This window comes from Mus caroli, unplaced genomic scaffold (genome assembly GCF_978045245.1).
Source record: "Mus caroli unplaced genomic scaffold, Mus_caroli_1 scaffold_5, whole genome shotgun sequence".
Taxonomy (NCBI): Eukaryota; Metazoa; Chordata; class Mammalia; order Rodentia; family Muridae; genus Mus; species Mus caroli.
Genome location: NW_028227260.1, coordinates 73640123 through 73647414, shown reverse-complemented (window position 1 = coordinate 73647414; position 7292 = coordinate 73640123). Strand labels below are relative to the sequence as shown.

Below are 7292 nucleotides of genomic sequence, written 5' to 3'. Positions count from 1 at the left end.
TTAGCTCCCTTGTCGAAGATCAAGTGACCATAGGTGTGTGGGTTCATTTCTGGGTCTTCAATTCTATTCCATTGGTCTACTTCTCTGTCACTATACCAGTACCATGCAGTTTTTATCACAATTGCTCTGTAGTACAGCTTTAGGTCAGGCATGGTGATTCCACCAGAGGTTCTTTTATCCTTGAGAAGAGTTTTTGCTATCCTAGGTTTTTTGTTGTTCCAGATGAATCTGCCGATTGCCCTTTCTAATTTGTTGAAGAATTGAGTTGGAATTTTGATGGGAATTGCATTGAATCTGTAGATTGCTTTTGGCAAGATAGCCATTTTTACAATGTTGATCCTGCCAATCCATGAGCATGGGAGATCTTTCCATCTTCTGAGATCTTCTTTAATTTCTTTCTTCAGACACTTGAAGTTCTTATCCTACAGATCTTTCACTTCCTTAGTTAGAGTCATGCCAAGGTATTTTATATTATTTGTGACTATTGAGAAGGGTGTTGTTTCCCTAATATCTTTCTCAGCCTGTTTATTCTTTGTGTAGAGAAAGGCCATTGACTTGTTTGAGTTAATTTTATATTCAGCTACTTCACCGAAGCTGTTTATCAGGTTTACAGAGTTCTCTGTTGGAATTTTTAGGGTCACTTATATATACTATCATATCATCTGCAAAAAGTGATATTTTGACTTCTTCTTTTTCAATTTGTATCCCCTTGATCTCCTTTTGTTGTCGAAATGCTCTGGCTAGGACTTCAAGTACAATGTTGAATAGGTATGGAGAAAGTGGACAGCCTTGTCTAGTCCCTGATTTTAGTGGGATTGCTTCCAGGTTCTCACCATTTACTTTGATGTTGGCTACTGTTTTGCTGTAGATTGCTTTTTATCAGGTTTAGGTATGGGCCTTGAATTCCTGATCTTTCCAAGAATTTTATCATGAATGGGTGTTGGATTTTGTCAAATGCTTTCTCCGCATCTAAGAAGATGATCATGTGGTTTTTCTCATTGAGTGTGTTCATATACTGGATTACGTTGATGGATTTCCGTACATTGAACCATCCCTGCATCCTTATTAAAACCTATTTGGTCAGGATGGATGTTTGTTTTAATGTATTCTTGGATTCAGTTAGCTAGAATTTTATTGAGTATTTTTGCATTGATATTCATAAGGGAAATTGGTCTGAAGTTCTCTATCTTTGTTGGATCTTTCTGTGGTTTAGGTATCAGAGTAATTGTGGCTTCATAGAATGAGTTGGGTAGAGTACCTTCTGTTTCTATTTTGTGGAATATTTTGTGAAGAACTGGGATTAGATCTTCTTTGAAGTTCTGATAGAACTCTGCAGTAAACCCATCTGGTCCTGGGCTTTTTTTGGTTGGGAGACAATTAATGACTGCTTCTATTTCTTTAGGGGATATGGGACTGTTTAGATTGTTAACTTGATCCTGGTTTAATTTTGGTACCTGGTATCTGTCCTGAAATTTGTCCATTTCATCCAGGTTTTCAAGTTTTGTTGAGTATAGCCTTTTGTAGAAGGATCTGATGGTGTTTTGGATTTCTTCAGGATCTGTTGTTATGTCTCCCTTTTCATTTCTGATTTTGTTAATTAGGATGCTGTCCCTGTGCCCTCTAATGAGTCTGGCTAAGGGTTAATCTATCTTTTTGATTTTCTCAAAGAACCAGCTCCTTGTTTGGTTGATTCTTTGAATAGTTCCTCTTGTTTCCACTTGGTTGATTTTGCCCCTGAGTTTGATTATTTCCTGCCGTCTACTCCTCTTGGGTGAATTTGCTTCCTTTTTTTTCTAGAGCTTTTAGGTGTGTTGTCAAGCTGCTAGTGTGTGCTCTCTCTAGTTTCTTTTTGGAGGCACTCAGAGCTATGAATTTCCCTCTTAGAAATGCTTTCATAGTGACTGATAAGTTTGCGTATGTTGTGGCTTCATTTTCATTAAACTCTAAGAAGTCGTTAATTACTTTCTTTATTCCTTTCTTGACCAAGGTATCATTGAGAAGAGTGTTGTTCAGTTTCCACGTGAATGTTGGCTTTCCTTTTTTTTATGTTGTTATTGAAGATCAGCCTTAATCCTTGGTGGTTTGATAGGATGCATGGGACAATTTCAATATTTTTGTATCTGTGGAGGCCTGTTTTGTGACAAATTATGTGGTCAATTTTGGAGAAGGTACCATGAGGTGCTGAGAAGAAGGTTTATCCTTTTGTTTTAGTATAAAATGTTCTGTAGATATCTGTTAAGTCCATTTGTTTCATAACTTCTGTTAGTTTCACTGTGTCCCTGTTTAGTTTCTGTTTCCACGATTTGTCCATTGATGAAATTGTTGTGTTGAAGTCTCTCACTGTTATTGTGTGAGGTGCAATGTGTGCTTTGAACTTTACTAAAGTGTCTTCAATGAATGTGGCTGCCCTTGCATTTGGGGCATAGACATTCAGAATTGAGAGTTCCTCTTGAAGGATTTTACCTTTGATGAGTATGAAGTGTCCCTCCTTGTCTTTTTTGATAACTTTGGGTTGGAAGTCGAATTTATTCGATATCAGAATAGCTACTCCAGCTTGTTTCTTTAGACCATTTGCTTGGAAAATTGTTTTCCAGCCTTTCATTCTGAGGTAGTGTCTGTCTTTTTCCCTGAGATGAGTTTCCCGTAAGCAGCAGAATGTTGGGTCCTGTTTGTGTAGCCAGTCTGTTAGTCTATGTCTTTTTATTGGGGAGTTGAGACCATTGATATTAAGAGATATTAAGGAAAAGTAATTGTTGCTTCCTTTTATTTTTGTTGTTAGAGTTGGCATTCTGTTCTTGTGGCTGTCTTCTTTTAGCTTTGTTGAGGGATTACCTTCTTGCTTTTTCTAGGATGTTGCTTCCGTCCTGTATTGTTTTTTTTTTTTTTTTTTTTTTCTGTTATTATCCTTTGAAGGGCTGGATTCATGGAAAAATAACGTGTGAATTTGGTTCGGTCATGGCATGCTTTGGTTTCTCCGTCTACAGTAATGGAAAGTTTGGCTGGGTATAGTAGCCTGGGCTGGCATTTGTGTTCTCTTAGGGTCTGTATAACATCTGTCCAGGATCTTCTGGCTTTCTAGTCTCTGGTGAACAGTCTGTTTTAATTCTGATAGGCCTGCCTCTATATGTTACTTGACCTTTTCCCTTACTGGTTTTAATATTCTATCTTTATTTAGTGCATTTGTTGTTCTGATTATTATGTGTCGGGAGGAATTTCTTTTCTGGTCCAGTCTATTTGGAGTTCTGTAGGGTTCTTGTATGTTCTTTAGGTTTGGGAAGTTTTCTTCTATGATTTTATTGAAGATATTGAAGATATTGAAGATATTTGCTGGCCCTTTAAGTTGAAAATCTTCATTCTCGATGGTCTGAGGCTAGCGCCTCACCTGTCAGCCGCCCAGGCTGCTACAGTCTCTTCTGGCCCTCGCATCCCAGGCGATCGCTGCTGTGGGGACCCGGGACCATGATACATTTCATCTTGCTCTTCAGTCGACAAGGGAAGCTGCGGCTGCAGAAATGGTACACCACGCTCCCTGATAAGGAGAGGAAGAAGATCACCTGAGACATCATCCAGACTGTCCTCTCTCGTGGGCACAGGACCAGCAGCTTCATTGACTGGAAGGAGCTGAAACTTGTTTATAAAAGGTATGCTAGTTTATATTTTTGCTGTGCAATAGAAAATCAAGACAATGAGCTCTTGACACTAGAGATTGTTCATCGTTATGTGGAGTTGCTGGATAAATACTTTGGAAATGTCTGTGAGCTGGATATTATCTTTAATTTTGAAAAGGCATATTTTATCCTTGATGAGTTTATAATAGGTGGAGAAATTCAGGAAACATCCAAGAAAACAGCAGTCAAAGCCATTGAAGACTCTGATATGTTACAAGAGACCATGGAAGAATACATGAACAAGCCCACGTTTTAAGTGTACAGTCTACTTGAAGATTCTGAGCGCTCCATGCTGTGAACCTACAAACAAGCAACTTCTTGCATCCAGTCTCCACACGGCCTCTGGCACCACGCCAAAAAACTACTTAAAGGGATTCTGTGTTAGCTAGCAAAACTTAAAGTTGTTAGCATATGTCCTTATGGTTGCTACATGTCTGTATTATACTGTGTATCAATACTTGCTGGGGCTCTAGGTGTTTCACATAATTGCTGCAGATTGAATAGCTCCTTGCTGTGTTTTAAGCCCTTGTGGTATTTTTAAGGTACTTTCAAATATTGGTTGCAATATTATCATTTTTGTTGCCATTTGATCTTCTACCTGTAGACTGACAACTGCTTTGTAATAACACACAATTTTGAATGTAAAGTATATTTTATATAATGAATGCCTTTCCTAAATGTTTAAAAATGTACATAAATTAAGTTTATGTTAATAGCTCAGATTTCATACACGATGCTTAGATATTTTTAACATGTTCAATGCTACTATAATTTCAGGTCAGATACAATGTATATGACTTTAATGTCTTGAATTCAACTTATTTTTTTTTTTTTAAGAATTGGGGTAAAACTTCATAAGAGATTTTGATGTCTTAGAAGGTGCTAGATCAAGTTTTTTACTTTCAATTAAATATAAGGGACATTTCAGTAAGGTTGTGGTTTCTACAAACTATATATTTATTAAGGTTTCCAGAGATCTGGCGAAGAAATGTTACAGCATCTCCTGCTTTTACCATAATCCTGAGAGGAAGCGCTATGGCAACATTTATATAGTAATAATTGTGATCTCTACTACTATTTTGTATCTCATGTTCCAATTACTCCTTGTGATAGTTTAGATATTTTATTGTCAGATATCTCATTCCTGTGAGCCTTTAAAAAATATTTTAATGTAAGATGAATCTTTAAGGCTTCCTTAGGTTGTGTGTATTTCATTATACTCTTCATGGGAGGTGACTCTCTCTCTCTCTCTCTCTCTCTCTCTCTCTCTCTCTCTCTCTCTCTCTCTCTCTCTCTCTCCTCCTCCTCCTCCTCTTTCCCAGAAAAATATTTTTGCTGACTAATCACTGTGACCATGTCACCTTCATGCTTCCAAAACAGAAGTTCTGCATAGCTGGGTACTGAGTCTGCTCAGACATGAAGTAGGAAGCTGCCTGTATTGTAGCATTTCTTTGAGGTGTCTCTGGCTGCAGTTTTGTATATGTGTTCTCCATGTAAGTGGTGAGGTTTGGTGGCCGTTGTACCTGAGTGCTAGGAATCCTGTGGTTAAGACAATAGGGAGATCTCATACAGTGGACCCTTAGAGAATGTGGTTGTCATCTTTGGTTCATCTCATCAGACATACTTAAGGGAAGATGGCAAGACGAGAGCACAAGAACAGACAGACAGATGGACCCATTCCGTAGTATAACCATTTGTTTAAAAGCAATAATTCAGATTGCATATGAGCTAATAACTGGGCGTTTAATAGCTGATTTATCTTCAAATTAATATAATTTTGGTGGTTTGTTCTTTCTGAACATCTTTGTTTCAGCAGTCTTCAGTTTTGTACATTAACTTTTTTAAAAAGTTTGGTAAAAGTCTTTGCTTTTCAAACATCTTTGTAAAACTGAACTTTCTGTAACTTCAGAGGTTTTCCAGCTCCTTCCCGTTGTCTTCGAAGGAAAGTGTCTTTTGAGCTTCATTAAATGTGCTGCTTATATTCTGGATAATTCCATATTTGATCTTGTCTAGGTTGCACAAGAATTCTTCCTGTCAATGTACTCATAGAAAGTGATCATACTTGTGTGAGTAAGTTCAGGGGATTTGGGGAACAGCTTACATGGGTTTTAGTGGAAAACCATTATGCATGTTTTCTCTATTATTATAAGATTCTAAGAAAAATTACCAAGTGAAAGGAAAAAAAAACAATAGTGAATTTGTATAAAACACCCAAATAAAAGGTTAAACATAAAAAAAAAAAAAAAGAAAATCTTCATTCTCATCTACTCCTATTATCCGTAGGTTTGGTCTTCTCATTGTGTCCTGGATTTCCTGGATGTTTTGAGTTAGGATCATTTTGCATTTTGTATTTTCTTTGATTTTCTTTGATTGTTTGATTGTTGTGCCAATGTTCTCTATGGAATCTTCTGTACCTGAGATTCTCTCTTCCATCTCTTGTATTCTGCAATTCTTTAAGGGATTTTTGTGCTTCCTCTTTAAGGTCTTCTACCTGTTCAGCTGTGTTCTCCTGCATTTCTTTAAGTGAGTTATTAAAGTCCTTCTTGATGTCTTCTACCATCATCATGAGATATGCTTTTAAATCCGGGTGTAGTTTTTCGGTTGTGTTGGGGTGCCCAGGACTGAGTGGGGTGGGAGTGCTATGTTCTGATGATTTTGAGTGGTCTTGGTTTCTGTTAGTAAGATTCTTAAGTTGCCTTTCACCATCTGGTAATCTCTGGAGTTAGTTGTTGTAGTTGTCTCTGGTTAGAGCTTGTTCCTCAGGTGATTATTTTAGCCTCTATCAGCAGACCTGGGAGACTAGCTCTCTCCTGAGTTTCAGTGTTCAGAGTACTCTCTGCAGGCAAGGTCTCCTCTTGCAGGAAAGGTGCCAAGATATCTCATTTTCGAACCTGCCTCCTGGCAGAAGTTGTGATCCATTCACAGAGGTCTTAAGATCCCGTAGAGGGTCCTGTGGGTACCTAGAGGGTGTCCACAGACTCCACCTCCAAGCTACCCTGGTGCTGGAGGCGACCAGAAGGGACTTGTGCCCCTGATCAGACCGGGTTTTCTAAGCTTTTTTTTTTTAAATACTATATTGTTATCTAAATTTTTACATATTTTGACTTTTAAATTTCTATTCCTAAACTAAAATACCACTAAATTATTGTTAATTATTAATACCAAGATAATAAAATAGATCAGGTCAGTATTTACAAATAACAGTGATAATAAATGATACATAAAAGACCATTGTTTCCTTGGAATTAGAGCTAGCCACTCTATATTATGCTCTGACTATAAGACCAAGCTGGACCAAAAAATAAAAAAACAAAATTAAAAGATAATGGAATGTTTTACATACTAAAAATATAAAACAAGAGTATCTCACAGAAGGCAAGCAACTCTGGATACAGGGAGACCATCTAGTTCATTTATTTTAAAAGCAACATAATATTTAACCTGGCTCTATTTATCTAGTTCCTTAATCAGCTACTTTTACTTCATTAGGCCAGAAAGCTTTTTTTTTGATTTAGAAGTACTACATCTATTACATGATACATGTAAATGCTGTCCAGATGTAGAGAAGAAACACAGAATAAATTACAAGGCAAGCCGTGCAATGATGACTAATGGATTTGATAT

General features: G+C 37.3%; 1 pseudogene; it reads left to right on the top strand.

Moving 5' to 3' along the window:
* Positions 1–3365: 3365 nt before the first annotated feature.
* LOC147004637 (AP-1 complex subunit sigma-3 pseudogene) lies at positions 3366–4643 on the top strand (annotated as a pseudogene).
* The last annotated feature ends 2649 nt before the right edge of the window (positions 4644–7292 follow it).